At 45.3% G+C, this 14,233-nt stretch overlaps 1 protein-coding gene across 1 annotated transcript in view; it reads right to left on the reverse strand.

Annotated features, from left to right (window-relative positions):
- ISM1 (isthmin 1) overlaps positions 1-14,233 on the reverse strand; it is a 75,430-nt gene that overhangs the window by 27,575 nt on the left and 33,622 nt on the right. The window lies entirely within an intron of this gene.

Raw genomic sequence — 14,233 nt, forward strand, 5'->3', positions numbered from 1 at the left:
CAAAGACAATGCTAGTGGCTGGAATTAAACCAGGATGGTATTCCCAATTCATCTTCACTTCCCTTGGTTTAATTACTCCATCTTCAAAAAGCCAAACCATCAGGGAACTTTTCCCAGCCTGCTGCTCTGGAATTTTCTGAGAGCTAAAGTGTTATGGGATATTTATTAAACATTGAAGCACATCAACATAAAAGTGCTATTTTGAAAGAGAATAGGTATTCATTCAGAACTGGAATCAGAGGATGATTTCCTTCTCACAACTTCAATTAATTAATCACTCTGGCATTAGTTATAGCCCCCATGTCCAGAGTTTGTTTCTGTGGTGCAGGTCATGGGACAAAAGATCTGACCAAACTGGATAAAATGTTTGAGCCAAATCATTGACTATAACCATCCATCCATCCACCCATCCATCCATCCATCCATACATCCATCCATACATCAGGTCAACAAGTGTCAACCACATTCTAGGCATAGGAGATAGAGCCATGAACAAGACATGGGCCCTATTCTCTTAATGTGTACAACTAATTGAGGGACAAAATAATAAATATGACAAAATCAGATCAGAAAGTGGTGACCGGTAAGAAGAAAGAACATGATGGAGAATGGCCAGGGACAACCTTAGACAGGTTGCTGGGAAAACTTCTTTGGGAAGGCAAGACCTGAACACCTGCTGCAACCTGGGGAGGAACATTTTCACAGAAGAAACAGCAAGTAAGACAGTCCTGAACTGGAGATGAACTTGGTCCCTTCGTGGGATGGAAAGAAGGCCAGTGAGACTGGTATGGAGTGAAGGAGGGAAGATAGTATGTGATGAAGGAAAAGATGGAGATAGCCAAAGAAAGAGTGACAAGAAGGCATTTTGAAATTTAATGCTTTTATTCTGAAAAGAGAAGTTCAAGTCTGTTGTTTTTCCCAGCTAGTAAAAAATGTCTCTATTTAGTTGTCATTTGGTGAAAAATTTTGTAGTGATTGAAGAGTGTAGAATTTGCTGGACTTCTGTCCCAAACCAGCCCTTCTCCTCCTCTTGTTCTCCCTGGACCTCTCATTGGAGGTTTCCTCCATCCCTTCAGGGATGGCATTTTCATGTTTACTGGTGAAGGGAGATGTAGAGATAGAATTTCACCAGCGTTTGGGTCAGTGGTTAATGCTCTTGTTATTCTTGGGCATGTTTCGGGGTTTCGGAGTGTATATTCTAGCACACTGTCTCCACATGCACTCCCTGCCCCCACCATGGTGCCTTTGACCCAGCCAAAGGGTTACATCTAGTATCAAAACACTCCTGACTCCAAGTACCAAAGGTCAAGAACGGCCAGAGAATGAAACACATGTAGCAGATAAATATCTTCTTAGTTAACCTGAAGGCATGGATCTTTCCTATATCCTTTAAACAGAAATGCTGAGGAATAAAAGTGCTGGTGCAGAGACCACCTTGGTGAAGATGCCAAGAGGGCAAGGGACCACCAGTCTGCACACCAACCCTTCCTCAGACAGCGATTCCGGCAAGAGGCTGGGGCACCCTTCCCCGCAAGTGCAAGACAAAGATAGCCTGTCTGCTCTCTCCTCTTTAAAACACGCAGTCAGAGAGTTACACAGAGGGGAGAAGCTGAACATTCGTCATCGTGTTTTTGCTTGCCCTTGGTTTTTGCTAAAGAAATGTGGCCAAGGGCAGTGTCTTTGTTCACCTTTCCAGCCACCTCTCTGCCATGGTTTTTGTCTCCTGGCACATCCTCGTAAAGGGAGTTGCCCTGGCACTCCCTGGGCATTGCTCAACGCAATGAGGGCCAAATGTATTATGCTGAGACTGAGACCAGCACATGGAGAGAGTGAGGGGGGGAGGAGAGCAGGGAAAGGAGAGAGAGAGAGAAAGGAACATGCTAAATCTTCTCTCAACATAAGAGTTCTGTCTATCATAGTCCAAGGGGAGAGGACTGAAGGCAATTGTTCTCTTCTTCTTCTTGCTGGATCCCCAACCCTAAAACATCTCCAGCAGCATTAGTGAGCATAGTTGGATTCTCATGGAGAATTTCTTGCAGGGAATTTGTGAGTGCAACTCTCAGACGGGGACCAAGGCTTGCTTGCCAATTGCTTCAGGAATTTCCTGCAAATCCAACCCTAACTTCGTTGTAGTAACTGGGACACAATGCTTAACTGGGTTAAAAATGAAGCTCTCCTTCCTTTACCTGTGGTGACATCAACTTTCTACTCTTAAAACTCACATTTTAAGAAGAGATAGGAAATGTTATTGGCATTTTGTTTAGATGGCTGAAAAACCAAAGACAATCTGATCGGTTTCTTGGTCTGACTCTGGAATTTCTCAGTAGGAGATTGACCACCACGGAGTGATCCTGGCTTAGCCATGAACCAAGAAAACCCATTAAACTCTCTGTGGCTCAACAATCCTCCATGTAAAACAGCAGATAATAAGGAGAGTCCCATGTTGTCCCAGCAGGATGGTCAAGACAACTCAGTTGGGTTGTCTCTGCTCAAGAAAAAAAAAAGAGAGAGAGAGAAGTGTAGAGTTAGGGCAATCGGCTGGTCAGCTCAGGCCACAAGCTGCTCTGCCGGGAATAGACTGGGGCTAAAGTATGTTTTGGCTTGAGTTCTGCACACAATTGTGGCATTTCTCCATCTTTTCCCAATCCCCCCCACCCATGTCCCAAACAAGCTTTGGGTTCATAAAGCATTTGGAAGATGGGAAATCATAAAGAAACACTAATCATGATCTCTGAATATCTGAATTCCTCTTGCATCCTTATCAAAACATATTTAACTGGAAACCTTGGCTCCCTGCAGTGGCATGGCCCCAAATTTCCAGAAACTGGACACCCTAGGATAGGGGAAGGATGTCTTACAATGTCTCATATAAAATGAAACTCCACTTTATTCAACCAATAACAAGATCTGGGAGTAGCCATTATTTTGAAATCTCGATTTTACATCTGGGGTGATAGGCGGCAGACAGGATCGCTAACAATGCAGGAGAAAGCCTTTTCTTCATCTTTCCCTTGGAACACACGGCTCGTCTTCCCTGCAGAGAGACCCCTCACCCCCACCCCAGGTCTTGGTTGATGGCCATCCCTCCATCTAGATCAAGGAGTTCACCCGCCGAGTGTCCTATTTAAGTTATGCTACCAGAGTGAAGATTCTCAGGAAGGGTGGACCACAAAATGAAGATCTTCCAATAGTTTGCGTTTTATTCAGAAAAGCAAATGCCCCTTCTGGAAGGCACTCTCTTGGGAAAGTCCAGGAGCTGAAGACGGGAAACCTCACCATATTTTCTGAGGTGCTGCACGATTCATTTTGTCTCAATTCACGTGACATGAGGAGGTCGGCTTAGCTTGAGAAAACATTTCTTCACCCACAATGTGTGTTTGAGCGGATCTTCCATCAGTACTGCAGCTCCGGCTGCACTGTTCTCTCTGGAGTTGGGATTACCAATAAAAAGAGGAGCAGAGGGGGCGCCTGGGTGGCTCAGCGGGTTAAAGCCTCTGCATTCGGCTCAGGTCATGATCCCAGGGTCCTGGGATCAAGCCCCGCATCGGGCTCTCTGCTTGGCTGGGAGCCTGCTTCCTCCTCTCTGTCTCTCTCTGCCTGCCTCTCTGCCTACTTGTAATCTCTATCTGTCAAAAAAATAAATCTTTAAAAAAAAAAAAAAAAGAGGAGCAGAGGCACTAACACTGTTGTATGGTTTATAGATACGCTCTGCTCAACAGCTGAGGCAGGCATCTACAGTGGCCGAATTACAGAGCTACGGCTTGACACTCCCCATCCTTGTGCGTAAAGGCTGTCCCGTCCCTCTGTTATTTTATTACCATTATTATCTAAAATGGCGGGGTGGGGTAATAATAAAATGTTAGCAACGATGATAAAATAGTAAAGTGGGATGGGGCGCCTGGGTGGCTCAGATCATGATCTCAGGTCCTACGATGGAGCCCCGCATCGGGGCTCTCTGCTCAGCAGGGAGCCTGCTTCCTCCCACCCCGCCCCTGCCTACCTCTCTGCCTACTTGTGATCTCTCTTTCTCTGTCAAATAAATAAATAAAATCTTAAAAAAATAATAAAGTGAGAACCATGTATTTTGCCTTAGATAGGAGTATTGTGGCAGATATTGCAAATGCCTACCCATTTCTACTTCCCTATTCTATTCAATTATTTTTACTCAGTATTCGGTTCAGGTGGCAAGGTAGGGGGCTAAAACTACATTTCCCAGCATCCACTGCAGCTGGGAGCGACGACGTGATGCAGTTCCACCCAATGAGATGCGCGTGGACGACGCTGGATGGGACCGCTGAGTGGGAGGTGGTCAGTTTACCTTTTGCTTTTCTCTCTCCTACTTTCTCCCACCTGGAATGCAGATACAAGTGCTTCAAGTGAAACGAAGCTGCTGGCAGGCATGACGCTGAAGGCTAGTCTCTAAAGCTGACTGAACGGAAGGATAGGGGAGCCTGGGTCCGGGATGGCATGGTAGAGCCGTCATAGGAATCCTGGACCCGTGACCTCAGGACTTCCTTTCCCCTAACCCCGAGCATTAATGTCACCGTTGAGAATGCTGCAGCACGAGTGGCAATGTTCCCTGTTGTGACTCTAATATTAGAGCTGTGACTACCGATGGAAAGGGAAACGCCCTGTCCAGTTAAGTGACTCAAAGCTGGGCGCTCTGTTCTGGGCAATGAACACAAGCCGCGGGGGACAGAGGTACCCACAGGGCAGGGCGGTTAGTCAGTCAATCAGGGCGGACTCCACAGGGGCAGTCAGCCAGACCTTTACAGAGTCTTCTCATTGTTTCAGCATCTATGTATTGTATTTCTCAAATGTATTACTCCCTGTATAATGTAACATTCCTTTAATTTGTCTTAAAACGCTATCATTAAATTTCAGGGAGTTTGCTCTCACTCAAGGAAACCAGAGCTCCTTGGACAAATGGCCGGCTGATTGCAGAGCTTGGGCAGGGGAGTAAGTATACGTGAGTTTGGGATACTTTGATGTGCCAGAGGATGGGGAAGCTTTAGTGGCTAATGGTGTCCTCTGAAAAGAACACAGGAGCTAGCTTGAAGGGTCCTCACTGCACAAAGATTAAACAATTTGGTGTCAAAACCAAGTTTGTAGTTCACAATGCACATAGAATCTATGTAAGTCCATGAACTTAGGATGATACAAAAGAAAGCACGAAAAACTATTGTCACCATTTGAGGTAGGGATTATAAAACTCCTTACTTGAAACCCTGGTGTTAAAGAAAAGGTTTGCCTGAAGAAATGATGTTTGAGCCGAGACTGTAGAGGCAAGCAAAAGTGAAGTGGGTGAAGTGTGCAGAGCACAGAGCAGAGGGGGAGGTGGGCCAGCAGACACTGCAATCCTGGCAAAGCAAATGGGTACAGACTCCCCGGGGTGTGGAGGGGCCTGGCAGAGAGACCCAGAGGGCATCCAAGCTGCCATGGATGGGACCACTCTACAGTCTCAGTAAGACATCGCAGAATTAAAGAATATAAACGTCAGGCGCAGTACAGAGATCTCAACCCCTTAGCCTTTGGTCTGAAAGCTTTCTGTTACAGTGTTGTGATTTTCCGCCAGGCCACCACTTCCCTGGTGGCATTTTCTGGGTCATTTGGAGGCTTCTGAAGCTATGTGGTGCCGGGATCTGCTCCCTCCTCCCAACTCTCAGCAGCTGGTCCTGAATGCCCCTGGGAAAGTTCTCCTAACATGAATGGAGAAGAAAAATGTCTCTCATCTGTAGACTGGGGACAGTTTCTAAGATGATAAGCCCAGATGCTTTATCATTTGTGTCCTTTCTTCCCAGGACATTACTGGCCCAGCCTCTGGCCACGGCATGGCGGAAGCTGCTCATTCTGGCCATCCTCGTGAAGAACAAGGGTCGTCACAGCCACAACAAGGTCAAAGTGGTCACAATGTTCAGAGTTTCCAGCTGGCTATTTGGCAGAGGGAGAGGGACACAGGGCAAATGAGGATGATCAGCTCAAGGGGAGGAAATCAAGGAGTGGAAATGGGGGATGGGTCCACATTTGGGAAAAGCCTGCTAAGCATTATTGTCCCAGTCTGTAAATAGGCACCTGCCCTATCCTGCAAACATCTCCCAAAGGCTGGTATGTGGGAGGAAAAATGGCTTATCTGACCATTTCCAGAACTTCCAGAAGAGGCACAAATTGGTGGCTGGCTAGGAGAGTTTTAGTGCCTTTTTTTTTTTTTCTCCTTTAAAAGGCTGTGGTAACCATTCCCAGATTAACACAACCAGGCAGACTTCTTGGAGGCAGACGGGATGGCAAATTTCTGGAGGGCAAAGCACACGCATATCTGCGATCTCAAAGCCCACACCCTCCAATTCCACAAGCTCAGGGGGCACCCAATAAGTACCAGTTGATGATAATGATGGCTACGGGCCTAGTTAGATTTCATTTTAATTAGGCTCAGGCTACAGGCCTCATTACCCCTACTGTGGCTTTTATGTGGGATTCTGAAGAAAAAAACAATCTAGGCATCGTCTATTGAAGATATTAAAGAAGATATTATTAGCAATGCTTTTGGTCTCATAGACTTTGAACAACAAACAACAGAGATTATAATTAATGTCGCTGCAGCCTCTCTCCTGAAAACATACTAACAATATAGCTAATTAGCAATATGTCCTCATTTGGGGCTGGACATCTGCATATTATTATCGACAATGCTTGTTTCCTTTTTTCCAGGTTAAAGGAAGCCATACTGCACCCAGGCACATGGCCATGCTCCTTTCACATGAAAACACTCCGTTTTTCTTCTACCCACGATAAACACACTCAGAGCTTTATCTGTACTAGGCATCGATTTTTGTCTGGAACGCTTCCACGCATCTAAAAATAAGTTCAAGAATGCCACTGGTGGTATTTCAAAGGGAAGAGCAAAAGTTCCCCATTTGGGGAGATAAAAGAAAAAAAAAGGGCACCCTGATTATCTTTACACATGATTGGGGAGCAAGCGCTTCTAGGAAGAGAAAACCAGAATAAGCAGAATGAGTTTCAGGCAGTGAAGTTGGCTTTCTCAGGGGGTGCACATGCTCTTAGGGCTCGGGCAGACCATTGTAGGGGTGGCAGTAGGGGGTGATGGAGGATCTTTCTGTGAAGTGCCAGGAAAAAGTCAGCAGGACCCACGGGTGAAGATGCAGATGAGCAGGCTGACCACCTTCTCCTTTCTCTCTGTTCGGGTGTGATGGTCATCGCTCCCCTTCAGGCAGCAGGAGCAGAGACAACATCAGTGGCTTTATTGAACAGCAAGCATGAAAAGGCAACTTCCTGGCAAAGGGGAAATGGCCAGAAGTCTGCTTCATTCTTGGCTGTGGCAGCCTGCCGACGACCCTGGGAGCGAATGACACAGGTACACCATGTTTCAGGAATGCAGAGCTGTGGCATCTCAGTTGGGAATGGAGCCTTCTGTTGAAAGCCTGACGAATGGCTGAGGAATCTTACGTTACAGAGGCAGAATGTATCACAAGAATGTTTATTTTAGGGCTTGGGAGTGACCCTGCCAATGATTCCAGGCGAGGCTTTAGAAAACATGAAGAATGGTCAACTAGTTACATTTGAGCAACGGTTCCACAGGGGACGGGGCCAGCCATCCACCCCTGTGCTTCTTCCTTAATGGAAGGCTCTTGGGGCTGGCTGGCAAAAGGGATGTCAACACCCCACTGGCTTGTCTCCGATACTTGTGTAAACAGCTTTGATCTTGGAAATGTGTGTGTTATTTGTGATTTTTTCAAGTTGTGTTTTCTCCACTGCTGGCCAAGAAAACAGAGTGGGAACTATCCAGGACCCATTCCCTTTATGTCCTGTGAGGCTAGAGAATGAATAGAAGTGAAACACAAATTATTCTTTCAAGTCTAAGAAAACATGTAAGAAGTAGAGCTCAAGGGTTGGAAGAGAATTTGGCCAAAAGAAACCTTCACCCATCATCTAAAACATTTCTGCAAATGTAAGGGGATGGAGAAACTATATTTTCCAGAACCTTCCTCAGAGGGAATGGTGGAACTGTGTAGAAGGCCCACTTTGATGAGTCCCTTTTGGTGTGAGACAAAACCTTCTCAAGGGTAAGATAAGGGGAGGTTTTGTCTGCTGAGAGAGCTGTCGCAATTTGAGGGCAAAGCTAACCTTCTCAGAGCTGCAGAGAACAGGCCAAGGGTGGCCACCAGGGGGCCCTTCGGCCACGTGGGGGCTTAGCTTCCCCTCTGTGTCAAATTTTGAGCAAATACTTCATGAGTCTGTATTACTGAGGGTTTTTCAAGTTGTGATTTCTCCATTTGTAGCAAAGAAAACAGAGTGGGAACTGTCCAGCGCCCGTGTTCCAGGACCCAATTTGAAGAGGCACCAAATTATTAACGTGCCTAAATGGCCCAACTATCTAAGTCGTCCCTTGATCAAAGCGGAAGGGTGGCAACCAGGACAAGGAGACGTGTGGAACGGGGAGCTTCCAAGGCCCGGGTCAAGGCTGGTGTTCTGCTGTTGAGAGGCAGAACCTAAGAGCATTACAGGGCAGAGTTAAGAGGCTGGCCTGGGGTTGGAGTGACCGTGGGGACCCTTGTCTAGATTATTATTTTAAGCAAGAAACACCCAGAGTCAAGACACTTCACTGAAACCTACCATAGCTCTCTGCTCCAAGTACCTCCAAAATAGGTTTTAAAGGGAATTGGACCTCAAAATCCTGGAAAAGGGTTCATGGTATTGTGGGAGGGGCCTGGGCCTGGAGGTACGAGGCCTGGTTCTATGTCCTAGCATTGCCCCTATCTAGTTTTGTAAGCTTAGGCAGGTCACTGTACCTTTGTGCCTGTGGTTTGCAAAAATGTCTGCAAATACTCTCTTAATATCCATGCCTTGGGTAGCTGCTTCCCACACTGTTGTTGTGCGTGGCCATGTGATTTACTTTGGCCAATAAATAGTGCTTGTGTATTGGGGCTTGTCTATTTTTGTTACTCTTTGTAATCCCAAAACCACCGTGTGAAGAGGCCTGGGCTAATCTGTTTGATGATGAGATACATGTGGAATGGAGACAATCCACCCCAATCAGCCAGCCAATGACCCGCCACTCAGATGGAGACCATCCTAGACCACCCAGCCCTAGGTGAGTCAACCCACAGACTCATGAAAAAGTATCAGTGTTGGGCGCCTGGGTGGCTCAGTGGGTTAAAGCCTCTGCCTTCAGCTCAGGTCATGATCTCAGGGTCCTGGGATCGAGCCCCGCATCAGGTTCTCTGCTCTACAGGGAGCCTGCTTCCTCCTCTCTCTCTGCCTGCCTCTCTGCCTACTTGTGGTCTCTGTCTGTCAAATAAATAAATAAAATTAAAAAAAAAAAAGCATCAGTGTTTGCAGTTTTAAGCTAATGAATTCAGAGTGGCTTGTTATACAGCAAAAGCTAATAATTTGGGGCCTTGGTTATTTCTTCAACAAAATGGGCACAGTGAGGTAGGGTGTGAAATCCAAAAAAAAAAAACAAAACAAAAAAACTGACCCTCCATCTATCCAGTTCTGACATTGTTGGAACGGAGCCCTCAAGAGACAGGAGTCCTGGAGACAAGTATTTTCCAACAATGTAAAACAAACATGTTATACCAAGTGCTTGAAAACATCAAATTGACGCGGACAGATGAAACAAAAATCTGATGGTTCCAAATATCTAAAATGTCACTACTATCTCCAATTGCTACAACACCTTCACCTTCTCCACCTGCTAAGGCCAAGCCTGGTGAAATCTGTTGGAAAACAACCCCCTGCCTACTGCTTCCGTCAATTACTTGCGCCGCTTTGTTAACCGGCCTAATGCCAGTTTTTCAAAGATTCGGACCTGAGATTTAACAGTTCTCCCCTCTCACTTTCATGATGCACCTGTACAGCTCTGTGGGCTGCCAGAAACTAGCAAATGCCCATTTATTAGGGAACCCCTACTGACACTATAAAACAATTACAGAGCTATCATAGACCAACTGCAGCCTGAGGTGCAGAGAAAGCTGCATGCCATCAGGACTGGCTCCCTTTCCCACCTGCCCATACAGATTGTTCTTATTTGGGCTGCTGGTCTGCTCTCCCAGGGAAACTGTTTGATCCCTGGGCGGAGAGCTGGCAGACCAGGCGATTGTCGTCCCTCGGCTTAGCTTGGCTAACCTTTCTCTATAAATGGTTGGGGTGTTTGTTCCTTTCGTGGACTCGCTCAAGAACACTTTCTGGGCACCTACTTTGCGCCCGGTGTTCCTTGGGCAGTGAGGCAGTTCAGTGGCCCATCTCTTGTGAAGGACAAATTATCCAAAGCTTGGAAATAAAGCAAGAGGATGTCTGCAGGTCTCTCGGTTCCTATCAGGGCGCAGTATGACAGGCTCGTTCAAGATGATCTAATTCTCTAGGCCAAGGTAGCTTTGTTTCACCTATTATTTACTACTGACTAGGGCCCAGACTGAATGTTACATGCTAACTTGTACATTTTCATCCTGTAGAAATACAAGTAGGTATTTTGTTTTGTTTTTTTTTTTTTTTTGGTTTTTGGGTTTTTTTGGCCTGGTAGAAAGAACTCATTAAAAATTCTCATCATAAGAAAAAAAAAAAACTGTTAACTATGTGAGGTGATGGATATTAACCAAACTTATTGTGGTGATCATTTCACAATATAATCATATATCAAATCATTGTGTTGTGCACTTTCAACTTATGCAATGTTATATGGCAATTATGTATCAATAAGACTAGCAAAAAAAAACAAAAAAAGAAAAAAAATAACTGAAAGCTGAAAGGTTACTGATTTAGTGCCCTATGGGACATTAACCTGTTTTATTTCTAACTTACAAATTTACAACCTTATGATTTTCTTAAGGAAGGTTTTAAATATGTGTTCCTTAAGTCCTCTGACCTAGCATTAGCAACTTAATTCCCTCACTAATTAGTTAAATTAATTTTCGACATGTATTCCTTTCATATTTGTATTGGACTCATGTTTTTAACATTATAAATACCGTATTCGGACAGTCTTTTTTCTTCAAGGACTCTAGACTCTATTCGGGAAGTTAAGAAGTGCTTATGCACATACACAAAAATGCAAGGTGGAAGTGGAAAATTCCTTAGGAGTGGAAGCTTTCAATGTGAGGAAGTAAAAAGATCCAGACTCTTACTAAAGACTTCAACTCACCATGTACTGACCCTTTTACATCACCATATTATGTTCTTTTATTATCTCTGAAAGACCCGTCTGCATACGGGTCCCATGCAGCAGGAAGCTGAAACGAGTATGGAGAAGCATGATTTGTGACCAGGACTTCTCTTGGGATTTCTCCTCTAGGGAAAGGCCAGGGATGGGGTGGGGGTGGGGGTGGGGGGTGTTGGGAGGTGGGAGTAGGGGTGGGGGTGGAAGGTCATGAGCCAGTGGGTACCCACACTACTTTCAACCATTTTATTACCTCCCTGCACCGATACAATTTAATGCTCTGACCCTAGAGAAAGAAGGCAAGGCCCAATATTGTTCTTGATAAAGACAATTCTCCCAGTAGAATTCTCTCAGGGAGGTGAGGTTCAGGAAAAGAAGACAGCAAGGTTCTCAGAAAGCTTTCTTTTTGGGGACAGTCATGAAGGGGGGCGGTTTGCAACAGAGAACATGCTTCCAGGTTTACTGCCCTCCCCAGTATAAACACCATGATGTATCGTTGAATCTGGGCAGGAAATGGAAGGCACTGAGGTACTAGGTGGCCAGGGAGAGCTTAATAAAGGAACAATTTACAGATGTCTGACCAAAGATGCTGGAAAACACCAATGATACTACAGTACCCAGGGCCAGTAAACCCAGGGCGATCTTATAGCCCCAGGCCTGAAGAGGTGAGGAAAGAGAGAGGTTACCATTATCCAAAGTAGGAGGAGGAGAGTTGTGTGTGGGTGTGTGGGGGCAGACAGGACTTGCTAAACACGGCCATTTCCCTTTCCTCTTCCCCTCATCCGCTGCCCCAGAGCAAGGGAGCCTGTTGATGTAATACACACAGATCAAGGACCTGAGGCCTAAGTTGGGATGGAGGAGGGCAAACCTGGGTCTAGAGACAGACGAGAACGTATAGGGCACACAGGACATGTCTGGGAAAACCAGGTGATCACTTGTACCGGGCACTGGACGTTAAACTGAATCTTCACAACATCCATTTGAAGTAGCCATGAGTACCCGTATTCCAGAGAAGAGGAAGGTCCCTAGCTGGTAAGTAGGCTCCACAGCCCTGTCCCTCCCACCGATGTCCTGCTGTCCTAATTCTGCCCCCCGCCCCGGAAGGTGCTCTGGAGACTAAGAGGCTCTGCAGCCCCTTGACGTCCCCATCCTCCCCTACTGCGGCTTGTCCAGGGGTAACGAGGGGTAGGGGTTCCCAGGGGGCTGGCTCGCGAACACTGACCTGCAGCACACTGTTGATTTTATCCTCAACTCGGCTCCCCCACTTTGTTTGGTGGGGTGTCCTGGACTCCTTTTCTTAGGAAAACTCATACTAGCCCATTGCCCTTTGACTTGGGCAGTCTGATTTTATACATTAACAGATAAGTAATATATACTTATAAATATATATTATATATAACTTGTATTTCTAAACATATTATACATTACATATAAAATTTACATTTATAAATTTAAAATATATTTATAAATATATAAAAATTATATTTATGTATAAATTATATTTTATGTATAAAATAATTATAAATTTTATATAAATATATTTATAAATACAAATATAAAATTTATATTTATAAATAAATATACACACACATATACATACCCATACACTGCACAAGTTGAGAATGAATGGGCTAGTATGAGTTTTCCTAGGAAAATAAGTCCAGGACTCCCCCTACTAAACAAAGTATATGTTTAAATATGTATATATATTCATAAATAAAATTATATGTATATATATATAGAGAGAGAGAGAGAGGAGATGAAGTAAGAATGGAAGGGCACATGGGGCTCCTGGCTGACTCAGTCGGTGAAGCATCTGACTCTTGGTTTTGGCTCAGGTCACCACCTCAGGGTTGTGGGATCTGCCTCCCATGTCAGGTTCTGCACTCAGTGGACAGTCAGCTTAAGGTTCTCTCCCTCTCCCTCCAGCCCTCCCCCTTCACTCTCTCTCTAAAAAAAAAGAGAGAGAATGGAATGGAATGGTACTTTATGCAAACATTGTGGCAGCTCTTCGGGAGCCAGATGAGGCAAATAACAGACAAAACAGGTCACCAAGAGCTGGGCCTCAAACATGTGTTGCATTGGATATTAGTGCCTGGTGCCACTGCATTCTTCCTCATGCCTGCTAAACATTTGGATGAAATTTGAACATGGCAGGGGCCCCATGGCTGGCCATCCACAGTAGAACGTCTAAGTAAAATATAGGCATAAAACAGTCGCAGAATGAAACACGACAGAAGCAAGAAGAATGAACTGAGTACAGTACAGCCACACCCAAGAACATCGATGAAGCTCACGAACATGGTAGCAAGCAAGAGAATTCAGATACCAAATACATAAAACATACGATTCTATTTATACAAAGCTAAAAAGCAGGCAGCATGGACTGGTGCTGTTAGAAGTTAGGACAGCGGTGACCCCAGGGGTGCTAGTGACCAGAAGGGAGCCCTTGCTCTTTGGGGGGATGGGCTATGCTCTATTTCTTGGTCTGGGAGTTGGTCACACAGTATGTTCACTTTGTGAAAATCGATTGAGCTGTGCACTATGATCTGTGCTCCCTCTGGTGTGTAGGTGACTTAGATGCAGAACTTACATAACCACCAAAACCCAAAAGAAAAGAAAACAGAGAAGGAATCGTGGGAGAAACGGCCATTGGCAAGATCACAGATATTTCTTAAAGATGCCGCACTTCTGTATTATTGCTATTTTCTGAACAATAAAGGGTACAGAGAAATCCAGCTTTTGCAAAAAGAGGGACTCCGCCTTGCCAGCGTTATTTCCCTGTGGCTCAGTTTTCTCACCTGTCAAATGGGGAGCATCTCTGCAGCAAACACAGGTCTTTTCTCCCCTTCGTGATTCTTCTTCCTCATTAGCCTTTCTAGTATCACAGGTATCTATGTTTTCTCTTCATGGTTCCCGCTCAGGCTCAGCTCCTAACTTCCCTAGTTGTAAGCACTCCTCCACCTCCGCTTCCTTTTCAGCAATGTCTTCTCTGTGCTAGCCTTGTCCAAACAGTCATTATGGATCAACTCAGTGCCTCCCAAAGCTCCCCACCAGCCGGGT

The sequence above is a fragment of the Meles meles genome, chromosome 16 (assembly GCF_922984935.1).
Source record: "Meles meles chromosome 16, mMelMel3.1 paternal haplotype, whole genome shotgun sequence".
NCBI lineage: Eukaryota > Metazoa > Chordata > Mammalia > Carnivora > Mustelidae > Meles > Meles meles.